General features: G+C 53.5%; 1 long non-coding RNA gene and 4 other non-coding genes across 5 annotated transcripts; 1 reads left to right on the top strand and 4 right to left on the bottom strand.

Annotated features, from left to right (window-relative positions):
- Positions 1-359: 359 nt before the first annotated feature.
- Positions 360-8,841, bottom strand: LOC135364698 (uncharacterized). The gene is made up of 3 exons (XR_010412177.1): positions 7,385-8,841; positions 2,250-2,450; positions 360-1,221 (listed from the first exon to the last, which is right to left on the bottom strand). It is a non-coding gene; the product is annotated as an uncharacterized LOC135364698 (long non-coding RNA).
- A 4,447-nt stretch (positions 8,842-13,288) lies between these two features.
- Positions 13,289-13,360, bottom strand: TRNAE-CUC (transfer RNA glutamic acid (anticodon CUC)). Its single transcript has one exon. It is a non-coding gene; the product is annotated as a tRNA-Glu (tRNA).
- A 292-nt stretch (positions 13,361-13,652) lies between these two features.
- On the bottom strand, positions 13,653-13,724 carry TRNAG-UCC (transfer RNA glycine (anticodon UCC)). The gene has a single exon. It is a non-coding gene; the product is annotated as a tRNA-Gly (tRNA).
- Positions 13,725-14,485: 761 nt separating this feature from the next.
- Positions 14,486-14,557, bottom strand: TRNAD-GUC (transfer RNA aspartic acid (anticodon GUC)). The gene has a single exon. It is a non-coding gene; the product is annotated as a tRNA-Asp (tRNA).
- A 640-nt stretch (positions 14,558-15,197) lies between these two features.
- On the top strand, positions 15,198-15,280 carry TRNAL-CAG (transfer RNA leucine (anticodon CAG)). The gene has a single exon. It is a non-coding gene; the product is annotated as a tRNA-Leu (tRNA).
- The last annotated feature ends 3,694 nt before the right edge of the window (positions 15,281-18,974 follow it).

Raw genomic sequence — 18,974 nt, 5'->3', positions numbered from 1 at the left:
GTCAGGCAATAAACAAACAAATGAACATATGGTACGTCAACTGGTATTGAGTATAATGAGGGAAAATAAAACGGGAGACGGAGATGGTGAGGGAGTGGGGTTATGGTGAATGATCAAGGAGACCTCATGATAAGGTGACATTTGAGTCAAGACCATGATGAAGCGTGATGTGGATATCAACAGAAGTTACATAAGCCCTGAAAGGAAGGATAATTGGTGCGTTCAAGGAAGAGCAAGAGAGGAGCAAGATCATGTAACACCTTGTAGAACATTGCAAAGCTTTAGCTTTTACTCTCAAGTGCAAGGAGAAGCTATTGCTTAGCGTTAGGCAAAGAAGTGACAAATACAACACACATTTTATTTATTTATTTTTAAGATTTTATTTATTTATTTGACAGAGAGAGACACAGTGAGAGAGGGAACACAAGCAGGGGGAGTGGGAGAGGAAGAAGCAGGCTTCCCTCAGAGCAGGAAGCCCGATGCAGGGCTTGATCCCAGGACCCTGGGATCATGACCTGAGCCGAAGGCAGATGCTTAACGACTGAGCCAGCCAGGTGCCCCTACAACACACATTTTAGAAGGACCACTTTGGCTGTTGTGGTGAGAATAGACTTTAGGGTAGCAAGGGTGAGCTTAGGGGGGCCAGTCAGGTGCTGATTGTAGTAATCCAAGTGAGAGATGATAATGCCTTGGACCAAGGTGCTAGTTGTCAGCTTGCTGGACTTATTTTGAAAATAGAAGCAGAATTTACTGAGTTTCCATGTATTTGAGGAGCCTTCCTCTGGGATATGTGAAAACACATTTGCTATGAGTCCTTATAGAGCTGGCTGGGCTGACTCTGTGCCTTGACCTTCAGAAATCCAGTGAGGGTGGGGCCTATGACAATTTAGCTCTGGAGATCACAGGCCCCTTGTTTTCCTTGGAGGCTAAAGGATGGTTGGAGGCTCTTTAGCCAGATCACTGTGGAGAGGGACTGCGGGGGGAGGAAAACTGTGGCTGGACCAGAGGTTGCTGCCGCCACTGCGGTCCTACCTTGGCAAGAAAGGCTATTTGCCCAGAGGCCCCTGGCTCCATTTGACTTTGCAGTTCATCCAGGCTCTCTTTGAGCTTTGAAGGTCTCTCTACACAAAGATGGCCCCGTGTCCACAGCAAACAGGAGTCCCATCACCAAGCAGAAGGTGATTGGATACCCAGGTGGAAAGATGAACAGGATTGCCAGACCTAATAGGAAATGCAGAGGGATGGGGAAAATGATGGTTGTTAAGGCACAAATTTGGAATAAACAGTCAGGTCCCCTGTGGGGAGCCTTTGTGAAGTCACCCAAGCCAGGGGCTAAGGCCAAGGCCAAGAGCAGCCAGGTAGCCCAGGAAGTCTTCAGAGAGTCTCTTCATCTGTCTTTCCAAATAAAGCACTGGATCAGCATTTCCTAAAGGGTGACCTTGGGCACATCTGTTCTGAGGGACATTGATACAAGTTACAGAGGAAAAAAGATCCTGTGGTTACCTAGCTTTGGCAAATGCCTTATAAAACTTAGTTTAAAAGTTTTCTTTGCAATAGGGCTTCTTGGAGCCTTTAATGGGCATTATGAATATACAAGGAAAGGAACAGCATAGCAGAATGTTCTGCATTATTTTTACCACGGAACCCTTCATTCCGAAAAGCCTCTCAAGGAGTTGTGTGACTGGCGAACAGCTTTTGGAAAACACTGAACTGGGAAATTCAGACTATATCAGCAGATTCACTCTCCACTTCCTCTGAGCTCAGGACTGGGTGGTATTCACTGACCAACACGAGTGAGAACAAAAGACCCCAATAATTAGCAGCAGCTAACAAACAAGATGGGTTCCCTCAGGTGAAGGGAAAGAAAGTTTTAATCAGGCCGAATGACTGTGGGAAACAAAAGCAGTCAGTGTGTTAGCTTAGGCAGTTAAGTTCTAACAGGAGACCAGGAAGCAGCAGCGAGGAAGCCATGGCCAACTATTGGGAAGGTCAGAGGCCTGTCCTGGCAGCCCTTCACTGGAAGCCAGATCAAACCAGACAGGCCCAAGATGGCGGATGCCATGAGAGGAAACCCCTGACCAAACAAGGAAGAAAAAGTTCGAAAACCTGTTTCCTTCCCCAAGTAATGAATATTCTGCCTAGTTAACAACTGTCAATGAAAGATAGACACCCCCCCCAGGGCACACATCCCATACTTTCTCTCCCTCTCCCCTCCCCCACCTTGCAATAAACTTTCCCACTTGTGTCACCTGTTAGCTGCGCTGTTGTCTGTCCTGGAAATTCCTCCTCATGACTATGATGTAGGTTTTTTGAATGCTGGTGTGTTGTTTGTGGGGTCCAGAGCCAACAGCCATGAAAGAATTCTTGAGACGTCTTCGGTACAAAATGGTGGTTTTATTAAAGCGCGGGGACAGGACCCGCGGGCGGGAAGAGCTTCTCTCCCTGCTGCCCTGGGATTATGAGGAGCAAGTGATTATATACCTTGGGGTCAGGGGAAGTAAAGATAAGGGAGGAACTTCCACATGTTAAAGAAGATTCAGAATCTTGGGGAATGTTACAATCTGCCTATCTCAAGTATTGTCAATGGGCTGCATGTTTTAACAACAATACAGGTAAGTTGGAGAGTGTTCTGGGTGAATATCAAAGGCCATACCAGTTGCTGTTCGCTAAATAGAGATGGACTTTCCGTATTTACTAAGGATGTGGAGTAGATCCGCATCACCAGATAGAGGGTTAGGAGAAGAAACAGCTTCCTGGTAAACCTGAGAGGATAAATTTGTTGCTAAGTATATCTCCACAGCGACCTGTCCAACAGAAATGCAATGTGAACCACATATTTAAATTCACATATATAATAGCTGCATCTGTAGAACTAAGAAGTAAAAAAAGTGAAAGTAAAAAATCATCTCATCCTTAATGGCGATGATCCCTCTAGCATTTATGAAATTACAAGTATATAATTTTTACATTATTTTTCATGATACATCCAGATACAGTAGTCACAACCCAGGGAAAAAATAGGTAATGTTAGTGTCTATTTCCAATAGATCATGTCTGCAGATACCTGACATGCATGCCCCACTTCCAGCACCCTGCTCACAGCTAGAAGGGGCAGCCCTAGGTCTGTCACGTGGGAAAAGCCCTCTCCTAACCCCTTCACTCTCCTCCTGCCCCAGGTCAGGCTGGGATCTATCATTACCCAAGGAGGACGGAGTTCACAGAATCACCAATGACTAATCAGACTTTGAAATTAACTGAGGTGCAAACACTTCAGGTAGATGATGGCAGGTACTTAATTGAAAGGTCACGTCAAGTCAGACACGTTAGGTCATGTAAAAATAAAGCAAGCCATCTGAGAGAAGGAGAGGCGAAGGAAGGGAGGACGGAAAGGGGAGAGAGCGAGAGTGCAAGAGAAAATGAGAGAACTGGTTGAAATTGTGTCGACCTCTGAGAGTCGGGAACCTGGGCCAGATGTTCCGAAGAGGTATCCAAATTGCTCGACTGGATCCATCTGGAATGACACCAGCATAACCAGGGCCTCGGGTCATTAATTTTCCGGGCAACCAATTATTTTCCTCATTTTTTATCCACACGGGTGCGTCCTGAGTTGAGATTGAGGCTGACGAGAAATGTTTGTCAGCTCTGGTATATGGTTCTCCTTGGGGTAAATTTAAAAAATTTAAAATGAATACGGTTTGTGTCATGATATCTCAAGGGGAGATTCCCCCTTTCTTTTTAGATATAATTTTACGGAGTTGTTTTTTAATGGTGCCATGCGCCCTTTCTACTACAGCTTGTCCTTGAGGATTACAAGGAATACCTGTGATATGCTGTATTTGCCATTTTGCAAGGAATTCTCATACTTTTTTGCTAGTATATGCTGGGCCATTGTCTGTCTTGATACAAGTGGGTAATCCCATAATAGCAGAACATTCAAGCAAATGAGAAATAACATGCCCAGCCTTTTCTCCCATCAATGGAGTAGCATGAAGAAATCCTGAAAAGGTGTCTATTGTAACATGAGTATACGAGAGACGTCCGAAAGGTGGGAAATGAGTAACGTCCGTTTGCCAAATACAATCAGGAGCTGTGCCTCTGGAATTGATGCCCGCAGGATGCTCAGTTAAATGTAGAGGTTGACAAACAGGACAGGAAGAGACAATCTGCCTGGCAGAACGCAAGGGTATTTTATAGTGCGAATGAAGGCAGCTGGCATTGGTATGAAGATGGGTATGTTCTGCCTGTGGAGTTTAAAAGATAGGAGTAGCCAGTAAATCAGCAGATTGATTCCCTTGTGTAAGAGTTCCAGGGAGGTTAGAATGAGAGTGGATGAGTAATGAACAAAGGGTGAGCTCGAGATTGAATTTCTAATTGTAATTCCTGAAGCAAAGGGTTAATGATAGAGTGAGTTGTGGAAATGAGAGCTGTTTCTAAAGGCGCAACAATGCTAACTACGTAGGCGGAATCAGATACGATATTTACAGGATGATGAACATTCTGTAATAAGAACAATAAAGCTGCAAGTTCGACTTGTTGAGCAGAAGTGTAAGGGGTTTTTATGGAGCGCTGAAGAGCAGGGCCCCAGACTCCAGCGCGCCCGGAAGAGGAGCCATCAATAAAGTATGTAGGAGCTGAGGGGACTGGAACCTTACTAACCACACGATTTATAACCCAGGCAGTGCGCTTTAGGAAGTCCCATAGTTTACCTGAGGGAGAGTGGCAACCTATGCGCCCAGTATAATCAGCAAGAGATATCTGCAGATCAGTAGAGAAGGGAAGGACTTCCTTAAAAGATGTGGAAGAGATAGGTAAAACAATGAGTGCTGGGTCAAAACCTAGAATTTGAATAGAACACTTTCATCCTTGGAGAATGAGTGAAGCTACAAGAGATAGATATGGAGTAACAGTTCGAGAAGTTTTTGTATGTAAAGTCACCCATTCGAGAGGTTTGTCTTCTTGCGCTAAGACACCAGTTGGAGAATGAGGGGTAGGGAAAATAAGAAGCAGCAGGGGGAGAGAGTCATCATACCTGTAAGCAAAGGGAGTTTTTAATCGCTCCTCAACAAACTGCAGTTCGGCCTCTGCCTCTGAGGATAGAGTGCGAGGACTATCGAAAGCAGAATCACCTTGTAAAGTGTTAAATAAATTTTGTGATTTATAAGTTGGAATCCCCAGGAGAGGGCGAATCCAGTTAATGTCTCCTAGGAGTTTCTGAAAATCATTAAGAGTAAGGAGCATATCCCTACGAATTTACATTGTTTGAGGTTTCACTGTGGTTCTACCAACCACAGTGCCTAGATAAGAAGCCGGAGTAGTTGTTTGGATCTTCTCCGGGACTATTATGAGGCCGGCGGAAGTCAAATGTTGGGAAGTGGCCTGATACACATTTTGTAATTCAATTTCAGTTTGTGACGCTAGTAAAATATCATCCATATAATGAATGATATAGGATTGAGGATAATGATCTCTTACAGGTCTGAGGACCTGGCCAACAGAATACTGACACTTGGTAGGAGAATTAGTCATGCCTTGTGGTAAAACTGTCCAGTGATATCGTCTCATTGGTTCCTTGTTCTTAGTGCTTGGAACAGAAAAGGCAAACTTCTCCTTATCGTCAGGATGAATGGCTATGGTATAGAAACAATCCTTAAGATCTATTATTATCAATGGCCATTGTTTGAGAATGGCTGTAGGAGTAGGTAGCCCAGGCTGCAAGGCACCCAGAGGCTCCATGATGGCATTAACGTTCCGAAGGTCCATTAAGAGCCTCCATTTGCCTGATTTCTTTCTGATAACAAAAACAGGAGAGTTCCAAGGAGATTGCGAAGGCTCTGTATGTCCTGCCTGCAATTGCTCTTGAATAATTTGCTCTAAGTCCTGCAATTTTTCTATCGGAAGGGGCCATGAGTTGAAGGGAGGCTATTGAAGCTTGATGTGTAAAAGTGCCAATATTTCTACATAGACGAAGATAATCGAGAATACCTTCTGTTTCTCTATGTGGCCGGATGGCAGCTTGGCAGTCCTCATTAGCATTTTCAAAAGCAAGCTGTCTTAGCAAGTGCTCTTTGGCAGGTTTACTATCAACTTGGCGGCCAATAGCCATTTCAAGCCGAGAAATAAAATCAGTATATGCTTCTGTAGGCCCTTGCATAATTTTTATATAGCTTTGCCCCACTTCCCCTGAAGGGGTTAGCTTTTCCCAGGCTCCGAGGGCAATTTCAGATACCTGCTCTGTGGCTGCAGGCAGAGTGTTAACCAGCTGCTCTCGAACATCTGAAAAGGGGCCAGAGCCAGTGAGCATTTCAAAAGAAATATGATGGGCGCCTGGGTGGCTCAGTTGGTTAAGCGACTGCCTTCGGCTCAGGTCATGATCCTGGAGTCCCGGGATCGAGTCCTGCATCGGGCTCCCTGCTCGGCAGGGCGTCTGCTTCTCCCTCTGACCCTCCCCCCTCTCATGTACTCCCTCTCTCTCATTCTCTCTCTCTCAAACAAAAGAAATATGATGCATGGCTGCTGGGTTAGCCCGATTCGCCCGGGCTTTCATATAGGCAGCATCCAATAACCACATTTTCCATTGCAATAAATCCTGTGGCTTAAGGCAAGCCCATGCAACCATATGCCAATCATAAGGGAACCACACCCCAGAATTTGCCCAAGTTTTCAAAATCTCTATAGTATAAGGGGCTGTGGGTCCATACAAGTGGCAAGCCTTCTTTAGTTCCCTTAAGGTATTTAAATGTAATCCCTCATAGACAGGACCAACAACCTGTGTTCAGTCTATGGGGAAAGCCATAAACAAATCATTAGTCCCTTGCTGTCGGAGTTCCTTTTCGAGGGGTGAGAGAGGTAGAGAGGATCGTTTGAGAGGGAATAAATCTACTGTGGAGGGAGGTTGATCATCTTCGGTGGGGTCCTCCGTTAAAAGTGGAGGGGCCGTGGGTGACGGCCGGGACTGTGAAGCCGTGAAAATTTTTTTACTTTCAGTCTTAGCCTTTTCTAAAGTCTCATTGTCTAATTCATATGTATGTAAAGAGTTGGTAGTTTCTCTAGCAACTTCAGCCGGGGATAACTTATCCCCAGTTTCCATAGTATTGATCACCACTCGTACTAAAGCCCAAATGGGCCAAAAATCAAGAGGAATCGTTTGACCCTGTCTCATAGCCCTCAAGACATTATTTTTCACTCGGACCCAAGTCTCTTCATCTAAGGAGCCTTCTTCCGGAAACCAAGGATTATATTCAACTACTGTTTCCAAACATTTTTCTATGTGCTGCTTAGTAACTTTAGCTCCATATTCTTTAAGAAAATGATGTATTAATGCAGCAAAACCTGATGTTTTCGAATTTGATTCCCCCATAACCCTGTAATAAACTTTCCTACTTACGGTTCCTAGCGCTGGCCGATCACTCCTCGACGGGGGCTTCAGGTCCCTGTTCGGGCGCCACTTGTCGACCTCAGAGAGTCGGGGACCTGGGTGGCGAAGGAACTGAGAAAAAGAGACGACAGTATACGGAAGCACAGGGAGACCCCGACCAAACAGCCCGAGGTGCTGAGGTTTAGTTTCCATACTCTTATATACCTTCTACAGCGATATAGATCTATAATGATTTACAGCAGGGGCATAGTAAGGCACATTCCTCCGTGTAAACAGGATTAGTTAAGTGAAGCAGTGGGAGTGGAGAAGGAATAAAGAAATCTGTAACTGGCTGTGATCAATTAATTGTAAACACCATTGTACTCGGACCTTAACACAGGATAAGAGAACAAAGAAGGGAGTGCACAGTGCGCTTTTTACAGCTGGCTTCCTGTCTACAAAACATCTTCTGCTGTGTACTTTAGAACAGACCACACACATCCCAAGGGCATTTCACTCTGATCCTTTCGGGTTATTTTTAACCCTGAGATCTTGAGTTTTCTCAGAGATCTCGGAGTCTGAGTGAACATGCGCCAGTGGTCGTTGTGGTGTTCTGTTTCCCACAAAATTGGAGAGAAATGGAGAAGAAAAGCATAGAAGAGCGGTCCTGTCTTCCAATTCTGGCTTCCCGAACCCACTTCCTGTTTCACTTTCAGTCTGCTGACGTCATCCTTTTTTCCCTGTCTTTGAAGATCTTTGAGATTTCCTCTCATAGGTTTATGGTACACCTGTATTTCATCTAGTCTGACTGGGTTTTGTTTTCTTGTAATCAACTTTCTTCTCTAGTTGAGGACAGTCAGTAATACCATGGGGAGAATCAGCTTCTCAGGCTGGTAGTTGGTCACAGGAGACAAAGACCCAGCGCTGGGAATGCACAGCAATGAGGGAGTGGGCCAGTGAGAGGTAGAGGGGGCTCAGGGAAGGCATGGAAGGATGGAAATAAAAAGCGATTAACTTACAATTTCACTGAGGGCTCACCTCATTCCTTTTGATGATTGGATAAGCTATTTTCTTCTTCATGCCCTCCCCCACCAAAATCAGAGAAAAAGTCAAATTATTTACTCTTCCAGATTTTTGTGCTACAGTCCACCCCCACTATAATTCTCATCACATGTTCTCATCACAGCTCCTCATGGGGCCACAATACACTCTCCAGAGCTGTGGGGGCCGGAACAGGTATTTGTTTTATCACTGATGTGGGGGGCTTGATTCCATTTTCATTGCCTTAACCGTGGAAGGGTCTACACCACCTTAGCCGCTATGCCACCAATAAGGAATATGCTTGTTGTTTTTCTTTAAAATGGGATTGCAAGGGGCACCTGGGTGGCTCAGTTGTTAAGCGTCTGCCTTTGGCTCAGGTCATGATCCCAGGATCCTGGGATGGAGCCCGCATCATGCTCCCTGCTCTGCAGGAGGTCTGCTTCTCCCTCTCCCACTCCCTCTGCTTGTGTTCTCTCTCTCTCTCTCTCTCTCTCTCTCTCTCTCTCGCTGTCTCTTTCTCTGTCAAATAAATAAATAAATCTAAAAAAATAAAACTAAAATAAAATGGGATTGCAAGATTTTTCAGAAATGCATACATCTGTTCTGCAGAGTATTTGAAGAGGGAAGAGTCAGGGCCTTCTTCGAGACAGATAAAATTAATTTAATAATATATTTTATTTAACCCAATGTATTAGTTTTCAATGGCTGCCATAACAAAGTACCATGAACCAAGTGGCTTAACCAACATAAATTTATTGTTTCATACTTTCAGAGGCCAGAAGTCAGATCAAAGTGTCAGCGGAGCCATGCTCCCTCTGAAGGCACTAGGAAAGGATCTGTTTCAGGCCTCTTTCCCAGCTTCTGATAGTTCCTTGGCTTGTGGCAGCATAGCTCTAAACTCTACCTGGTGTTCTTCCCACGTGAGTGTGTCTGTGTCTTTGAATTTCCCCTTTTAATATGGACGCTAGTCCATATTAGCAGCTCACTCTACTCCAGGATGACCTCATCCTAACTAATTACATAGCAAACAGACATCCTATTGCCAAATAAGCTCACGTTCTGAGGTACTGGAAGTTAGGACTTCAATACATGAATTTTGAGGGGACACAATTCAATCCATAATACCCAATATATCCACTATAGTATTATTTCAATACGTAATCAGGATAAAAATATAGAGATGTTTTACACTCCTGCTTTCATATTAAGTCTTTGAAATTCAGTGTATATTTTACACCTACAGGATTCTTCAATTTGGACAAGCCTCTTTTCAAGTGCTCAATAGCTACAAAATACAAATATAAAACTTCTTAGAATCACAGAAATTCTATTTTTTAAAATATTTTATTTATTTGGCAGAGAGAGAGAGCACGGCCAGGGGGGAGTGGCAGGCAGAGGGAGAGGGAGAAGCAAGCTCCCTGCTGAGCAGGGGGCTCAACGCAGGGCTCGATCCTGATCCCAGGACCCTGGGATGATGACCTGAGCTGAAGGCAGGCTTAACCAACTGAGCCACCCAGGCGCCCCTCACAGACATTGTATTAGACAGCATGCTCTGGAAAACAAAACTACGCAATGGTGATAGGAAGCAAATCAACTGTTGCCTGGAAGGGACAAGAAGGAGGTGATTACAGAGGGGCATGAGGAAAAGTTTCGGGGTGAACCTATGTTCATTATCTTGATGGTAGTGATGGTTCTATATGTTAGAACTTATCAAATAGTGCACTTTAAAGGTGTACATATTATTGTATGTCAATTATACATCAATAAAGCTCAATTATACATCAATTTAAAGAATTACTTGTAAAAACATTCAAATAATACTGTAGGACAAATGACATAAGCTCCTATTCACCATATTACTATGTTTTGAATTTCAGAAGTTTATATGAAAATGATGATTTATAATTTTTCATAATTTATCATAAATTTATCATTTTTCATATTATAATAAGATTTTACTATTCTACAATTTACTTTTTTTAAGACATTTATTTGAGAGAGAGAGAGTGTGCATGAGTGCGGGGAGGGGCAGAGAGAGGGAAAGAATCTCAAGCAGACCTCCCCACAGAGCTTGGAGTCCACTCCGGGCTTGATCTCACAACCCTGAGACCATGAACTGAGCCTAAAGAGTCAGCCACTTAACTGACTGAGCCACCCAGTTACCCCTACAATTTACTTTTTTAACATCCTATTTGTATGAGCTATCTTTGGATAAATTATATATTATTATAAACGGAGTCCATGTTACATTACTCCAAAACTTGGCAGCTTAAAACAAGAAACATTTATTCTGTCACAGTTTCTGGAGTCAGAAAGCCAGCAGCAACTTAGCTTCATGGATCTGATCACGGTCCTTATGAAGTTGCCGTCAAGCTGTCGACTGGGCCTGCAGTCACCTGAAGCCTCAACTGGAATGGAGGACCCAATGCAGAGCTCATTGGGGTGGTTGCTCAAATAGCCTTCGTTCCTCTCTCTTTGGGCCACTCCATAGCCTGTGTGTGCATCATCACACAATGTTAACTGGCTTCCTCCAAAGGTTATGAGAGAGAAAGAGACAGAGAGAGAGAGAGCCCAAGATGGAAGCCACAGTATTTTCTAACCTAATCTTGGAAGTGACATCTTTACATTACGGCTACATGCTGTTATTCACACATACAAACCCCCATAGAGTGTGGGGAAGGATTGTGGCCACTTTGGAAACCAGGAGGTGGTGATCGTTAGAAAGGGTCTTAGCAGCTGACACCACAAAAGAAGAACTGACATGTGTACTTATTTCCTCACTCTTTTAAATAGCTACATTGTGTTCTGTGTTTCAGAAACAGGCTCTTAGCTATGATCATGTAAAATATTCCCTACTTTTCAAGAATACAGATAATAAATGAATCAACATACACTTTTACCCACTAGTGCAAATATTAAGATAAATTACTACAGTAGAACTGTGGACAGACGATAAACACATTAAAAATTCAGATAGATCTGAAGTTTCCTCTGAAAATTTTGATTATCTGATTCCCTAAAATTGAATGATATTGACCATTTCCCCCATCATCACCAATACTACATTCAAATATTGCAAATATTCACATTCTTCTCTATGTCCCTTTGCCTTGAGAGACAAAGAAGTCCCCTTCCTCCAGAGGTAGAGGGAAGGCACCTCTCATTGGAGGGTTTTATTTTATTTTATTTTTTATTTTTTAAACGTATTTCAGAGAGAGAGCGAGCACAAGCAGGGGGAGTGAGAGGAAGAAGAGGATACTGGGGTCCATCCTAGGAACCTGGGATTATGACCTGAGCGGAAGGCAGACATTTGACTGAGCCATTCAGGTACCAAAAATATTATTTTTTAAAGTAACATCTATGACCAGGGTGAGGGTTGAACTCATGAAACTAATATCAAGAGTTGCATGCGATAATGAGCCAAACAAGCATCCATGAAAATACTGATAATATGTGATAAAGAAAAAATATGACAACTAAGAAGTATGGTTATATAGAACAACATGTGATGGAAGATATGATAGAAACTTAATTCTAAAACAAGAATGGTAGTTACAGGATTACATTGCTTTCCCCTGACCGTCATAACAAATTACACATTGAGGGCCATAAAACAAGAAAAATTTATTCTCTCACAGTCTTCAATTAAACCCGAAATAAAGATGACACTAGGGCAATGCCCTGCTAAAGTTCTAAGAAAAAATCTTTCTTACATCCCACTAGCTTTTCCTTCCTCCCAGGATTCCCTGGATTTTTGCAAAATAAAAATCAAATGTGCCTTAATACCCACGTTCCAGACATTTTCTATGTACCTCTTTCACTGTAACCTGCACTTTTCATAGGAAAACCTCAGCAGGTTCCAAGGAGGAAGCCTGTTAAAGGACTGGAAAGAGAGGTTGGAGTAGCTCCTGGCTAGGTGTCGGCTAAGGCGCCAGTGGGAAAACCTTCAACGGGCAAACTCGGCCGTGGGCCTGCGCGGTGGCGGTCGGGGCTGGGGGAGGTGGAAGGCGTTCCAGGGAACACGCTTGCCACTTTGCCGTGGGACTCAAGGGATGGGTGATGCGATTTCAAGAACCTGTTGGCTACAAGTCCACCGTCTGTCTCCGGTGTGCCTCCACCCCCTCCCCCTGCTTGGCTGTTGGGTTTTCCCCACCGGCCTCCCGAATCTTCCTGCTGTCTCTCCTGCACTGCCCGTCGGTTCTGCTTCGTGCACGCGTCCACGTTCGCTCTACCAACTCCACAACCCGGCGCAACCGTGCCGCTCTCTGCTCGTGGTGGCCGGGAAGCTGGACCGAGCGGTGGCTGGCCCGAGGGCGAGGGAAGGGACCAGGGGCTCCAGCAGGTGTCCCGACGCAAAGAGGCAGATCGCTCACCCTGCCCCGACCTCTTCCCCCTCCGACCCCCCACCCCCCCGGCCCGCTTCCCCGCACCGTCAGCACTCAGTAGCACCTCCGGAAGGAGCAAGGGGTGGCTTGTCAGGGGTGGCGGGGTTTCTCCTGGCGGCAGCAGTGCAGCCGGAGAGTCCAAGCCCCTGCGGTGGCCGGACGTGCGGGCGTCTGTGGGTGGCCCCGCGTGAGGACAGAGGGTAGCGCGCGCGCGCGCGCGTGCGCGCGGCCTCTCGGGTTTGGGACGGAGGAAGAGGGGGAGCCATGCGAGCGCCCAGGCGAGGCGCCGACGCGCTGCCGTTGGGCGGCCGGCCCGCTGGCGAGGCCAAAAGGGTTGGGCTGGCCGAGGCGACAGGGCAAGGCTTGGGCTCGGCCGTGCGCCTGGCCTTGTCTGGGCCCCGAGGCCGTGGGGCTAGCCGCGAGGCAAGGGAGAAGCCAGCCAGCTTCGGCTAAAAGGGGTGCGGATGCGCTGGGGAGAGGTCGGGAGGCCGAGAGGAAGAAGAAAGGCTTCCCTGACCGGGAATCGAACCCGGGCCGCGGCGGTGAGAGCGCCGAATCCTAACCACTAGACCACCAGGGAGCGTCGGGCTCTGCGCCTGGCCCGCGCGCCCTGGGCGCAGCGCCTCCAGACCACCCCGTCGCCTCCGCTTTGGCTCCAAGGCCCCTGCCTGGCCACGGCCAGCCGCCCGCCCGCCCTACCAACCCACCCGCCCTGCCGGCAGCACCCTCAAAACGCTGCGCACCTCCTTCCCTCCCTCACACACGCGCTCAGCCTCGGGCCACGCTCCGGCTCCGGGCTCTCGGCTCCCGGCTCCCGGCTCCCATCGGGCCTGGGCACGAGGGCCCTGGAGCCGTGCAAAAGGTTGGCCAGCTGCGTTGGCCGGGAATCGAACCCGGGTCAACTGCTTGGAAGGCAGCTATGCTCACCACTATACCACCAACGCTGCACAGCCCCGGCCGCCCCGAGACGCCGGCGCACGCTTCGCAGAGGCGCCTTCACGCCTTCTCGCCGCCGCCTGGGCCGCCTGGCGCCGCCCTGCCCCGACGTGCCGCCGGTCGGCAGCTCTGCGCTGCCGCAGGCGCCAGCAGCGGCCGCCCCAGCCCCAGCCGCAGCCCCAGCGCCAGCCCCAGCCCCAGCCGCAGCCCCAGCGCCAGGCCCAGCCCCGCCAGCACGACGCCGCTGTGCGGCTCCGCAGGCCCGACCGCCCGCCGCCCGCCTCTGGGGGGCGCTCTGGCCGCCGTGCCGCTCCCCCGGCCCTCGGCTGCCGGCCGGGCATTCCCCGCCCCGCGAGACACGCTGCCCTCCGGCGACCCGCTCGCCCGGGCCCTTCTCCGCGGAGTGCCCGGCGAGGCCACATCCCGCACCCACAGAGGACCCGACCCAGCCGCCGCCCACCCCGTCCCCCGCGCCCATCCAGCACCGGGCAGCGTCGCGTCGCCGAGGAGCCCGTTGCGGCCAGTCACTCGTCAGGCGCCGGGGGCACGACAGGAGGCCCTGGCTGGGCCGTGGTGACCCCGCACGCGCGCGCGCGCGCGCCCGGGGTCACGAGGAAGGCAAAGGGGTGGGGGCGCTCGACGGTGGGCAAGCCGGGCACCCGTCGTCGCCCCGCGCTTCTCGCCGGACGCGCGAGGGAGGAGAAGGGCCCTGGGGGCAAGCGTTTGGACAGAGCGGCGGTGGCGCCGGCGACCAAAAAGGGCGTCTTGCCTCCCCGTCGGGGAATCGAACCCCGGTCTCCCGCGTGACAGGCGGGGATACTCACCACTATACTAACGAGGACGGCGGCGGCGGCCACCCGGGCGCCCGCCCCCTCTCCGCCTGCCCGCCCACGCCTACCCCTGCCCTCGACGCCCTGCCTTACGCAGGCGCCCGCCACGTGCCACACCCGACCGGACCCCAAACCAACCGCGCCAGCCCGCACAGCAGCCCTCCCAGCCCGACTCGGAGTGGACCCCAGGCCCGGGCCCCGGACCCGGACGGCGCGGAACACTCCGAGTGCGCCGGCGCCTAGGGCCTGCCCGGCGCGGATCGCGCAGGGAGAAGAGGCCCGAGCGGGCAAGCAAGGATGCGAGCAGGAGGACGGGCGCCCCGGATGGGCAGGGGCGGAGGAGGGAGGGCGGCGAGGACCTAGTGGGGGTGGGGGGTGGGGGGTGGGGGGCGGCGGCGGCGGCCAGACAGGCTGGGCCGACGCCGGTCTCTGGGTGCGGGGCCGCGATGTGCGAGGGGGCGGGGCGGCGCGGGGCGAGGCGGCGGCGACGGCGGCGGCCGCGGCGGGCGCGGCGCCAGGCGAGGCGGCTGGCGCTGCTCCTGGTCGGCCGGGGCGCGCGTCCCGTCCCTTGCGCGCCCACACAGCCGCCAGCCGCCGCCAGCGTTCGCGCCGGGTCCCAGCCAGGCGAGCGGCGACGCGCCCAGGCCCGCCGTCAGGATGGCCGAGCGGTCTAAGGCGCTGCGTTCAGGTCGCAGTCTCCCCTGGAGGCGTGGGTTCGAATCCCACTCCTGACACGCCCACCTTTTGGCCCGCCCCACCAGGGCACCGGACCCCGGCGGGCCTGGAGCCACGCCCTATCGCAAGCCCGCTCCTGCCTGGCCCGCCGCTCCGGCCTTGCGCCCTAGCACAAAGGGCCCAGTGCCGAGCCCTGACGCCTCGACGCTCCTGGCCCCAGGCTTGGCGCACACACGCCCTCCCCCACCAGGTCACGCGCCTTTCCCGCCCGATCCCACGCCCACCCCCGCAGGCCTGGGCCACTTGGCAGCACGTCTCTCCTCACCTGCTTTCCGGGGGCTGCGTTTTCCTTCCTTCCTCCCTCGGGCTCCCGCTCCCGCTCCACTCCCGCGGCCCCCTGCAGACCAGCCGGCGGCGCAAATGCCCAAAGCCCTCCGCATTCCGTTCTCCACCAGACTGGTGCCTGCTGAAGAGCGCCTCGCTCTCAGAGCCGTGCACTCCCGCCACCAGGAGCACACCGTCCCACAGAGAGCCCGTCCGTCCTTTCCGCCGGCCCCCATTCCCTTCTCTCCACACCCTCCTCAGGTGGCCCGAGGTGCCCACGACGATTTGCCACCTTGATGACGCTTTACCCTGCCCACACCTGCCTGCCTCCCTCCCGGGACCCAGGCTGCCCAGCCACCTGCTCGCCGGCCCACGACAGGGCCCTCCCTTCAGTGGGCCTGGCCCGGGAGTCCAGCCCGGGCAGGTGGCTCCCGTGAGCGCTGAGCCCAAGGAAGCCCTGGATCCCCAGGCCACCCACCTGGGCGCCCCAGCGCATCTCCGCGCCGGCAGCCGCTGCCCGGCCGGGACCCGAGGACCCCAGCGCGCTCCCTCACCGCGCTGTCGGCCAGCTAGCCAGCAGCCACTCTGCCGGAGCGCTCCCGCCAGCCAAGGTCGCGCTCTTGCCTCACAACCACCGCCGCCCTCCCCACGCCCCCCGCCCCCCCGCCGAGCTGGCCCCCGAGGGAGCGCTGCGCGCCCGAGCTCACACACCTCGCTTCGCTCTCCTGGCCTGAGCGGCTACTCGGCGGCGCCGGCGGCGCTACGGGGCCTCCATCTCCTACACACGACACACGCGCCCGCCCACACCCACACCCACACACCCCACCCCGCGACAGCCCACCCCACGGCACCGCACGTGCGCACACAACCGGAGCTCCGGTCCGCCGCCCCGCCCGCCCTCGCACCCTCTGCCCCGGCCAGGAAGCCCTCGGCCAAAGGGGCTTTGGGTGGCGGCTGAGAGGAGCCGCGGAAGGCCACGGCCGTGCTCAGCCGCGCCTGCCACAGCCTCCCCCGCGCTGGGTGGGATTCGGGCGCTGGCCAGCCTGGGTCCGGCTCCCGGCTGCCCCTGGCCACCCCGGCAGGGCAGCGTCTCGCCGCGGCCCTCGACCGAGGAGAAAGCACCGCAGGAGCCTAGTCGGCCGGCGTGCGTCCCCGCCGCGCTCGGCCCGTCTGCGCCGCTCGCTAGGGCTCGGGACGTGCCTGGAGCCTCTGTCCCACACCGCGCGTCCGCCTCCTGCTCAAACGAAGCCGATGCTCCGAACAGGCCCGGACCCGGGTCTGGCCGCCGCTGGGGAGCGCCGCTGGGGAAGCCGTCTGGGGAGCGGCGCCATCGGTGCATGGGTGGTTCAGTGGTAGAATTCTCGCCTGCCACGCGGGAGGCCCGGGTTCGATTCCCGGCCCATGCAGCGCGCCGTCCCCTTTTGGCCGGCCCTGCAGCCCCAGCGCGCCCCCCGGCTTCCTCTGGCCCACGCTCAAGGCGCCTGGCCTAAACCAGCTCCGCTCCGGACCAGGCCGGAGCCCGCCCCTGCCCTTCCTCTCCGTCTCTCTCGCCCAGCGGACCAAACTCCACCCAGCGCCCGAGGCCCCTGGCCCGCCCACACGCCTCCCTTGCCCCTTTTCTCTTCAGGACCCTGAGCACCCCGCTTCGCTCACCCGCTTCCCTTCCAGCGAGGCTCCCCCGCACCACCACACACCCGCACGGCGCCGCGCCGCACCAGAGCCCACGGGGCCGCGCCCCACCTCCACGCCTTTCATCACGGTTCCTCCCTCCCGGTCTCACTCTACCCACACTGCCAGAGTCCTCCTCTCTTTGCACAACCAGGGGCAACCAAGTTGCCACCCCGAGCCCTGATCCGTCCCATTCTCCTCCAGGGACCCTCACAAACTCACTGGGCTGCACCAGGAAGACCCGATGCATGGCACCACATGCTCCCGACGCGCGCCCTATAGTCTCTTGAGGCCCCGCTTGGCCGCAGTGGCCTTCCAACTCCGCCGCTCCTGCCACGCTAGGACCCCCGCCAACACCAGGTCCACCAACGCCCGCGCCAGCACTAGCACCAGCAGCACCAGTCTCCCCCTCCGCCGCCACCACCACCACCACCACCAGTCCTCCATCACCACACCGCGTCGGGCACCATCGCCCAGAGCAGGGAAGTTCTCCACCATCAGCACCACCCACCCCACCACCAAGTCCACCACCAAGTCCACCACCACGATCACCAGCAGGACCAAGTCCGCCACCAGCGCACCAGCTTGGCATCATTGCCAACGGTACCGAAGTCCTCCACGATCACCACCCCCACCCCCACCGCCACCACCGCCACCTCCACCATCACCAACACCGCCACCTCCAACATCGCCACCACCAACAACTCCACCACCACCGCCACCTCCAGCACCAGCACCACCACCATCACCAGCAGGACCAAGTCCACCGCCAGCTCACCAGCATGGGCATCATTGCCAACAGTACCGAAGTCCTCCACGATCACCACCCCCACCACCCCCGCCACCACCGCCACCACCACCAGCTCCACCACCACCACCGCCACCTCCACCACCACCACCACCACCATCACCAGCAGGACCAAGTCCACCGCCAGCTCAGCAGCATGGGCATCATTGCCAACGGTACCGAAGTCCTCCACGATCACCACCCCCGCCACCCCCGCCACCCCCGCCACCCCCGCCACCACCTCCACCAACTCCACCAGCTCCACCAACACCAGCTCCACCACCAAGTCCACCATCACCACACCGCGTCGGGCACCATCGCCAACACTCCTGGAGTCCATCACCACCGCCGCCGCCACCGGGACCGTGCACACCATCGCCACAGCAGCCCGCGCACCGGCACCAAGAGCACCGAGGTCAACCCCCAGCACCAGCAGCAGCAGCACCAAGTCGTCCTCCACCAGCAACACAAGCACCAGCACAGCCTGCACCTCCAGCCCCACCAGCCCCTCCTGCCCCAACATCCCCTCACGGTTCCCCTGCCTGCACGCCCCCTCCTCTCCAAGTCCTCACTGGTCAATGATCCTGTGTGGCATTTGTCCCTTTGGCCTCTCTGAATCTCAAGCCCAGGACGCCCCCTGACGCATGACTGGCTGTCCCGATGACAGGTGATCGAAGTCTCGGGGGCGGTGGAATCCCTCACCCCGTTGGGACGGCTCCTAGACCCGGGCCCGCCCTCTCTCTGTGTCTCCCTTCGGCCTGCCCGCCGGCCTGCTTCCCACCCACGCCCCCCACACCCCACCCCTTGGCCTGACCACCTTGCAGCACCGCACAGCAGTCTCCCCCCGCGCACCTCCTCCGCCACGGTCCTGTCCCGCCACGGGGGCCTCCAGCTCTCTTGCACCGGGGCCCGCTCCCCAGCACTTGCCACGCGCAGCTCCTGCCAGCCTCCAGGCTGGACCCCTCCCACCCACC

The sequence above is a fragment of the Mirounga angustirostris genome, unplaced genomic scaffold, assembly GCF_029215605.1.
Source record: "Mirounga angustirostris isolate CCGP_5_RB_7025 unplaced genomic scaffold, mMirAng1.0.hap1 SCAF_6, whole genome shotgun sequence".
NCBI classification, from domain to species: domain Eukaryota; kingdom Metazoa; phylum Chordata; class Mammalia; order Carnivora; family Phocidae; genus Mirounga; species Mirounga angustirostris.
The sequence above is the reverse complement of the archived record's forward strand: the minus strand, read 5'-3'. Positions and strand labels throughout refer to the sequence as shown.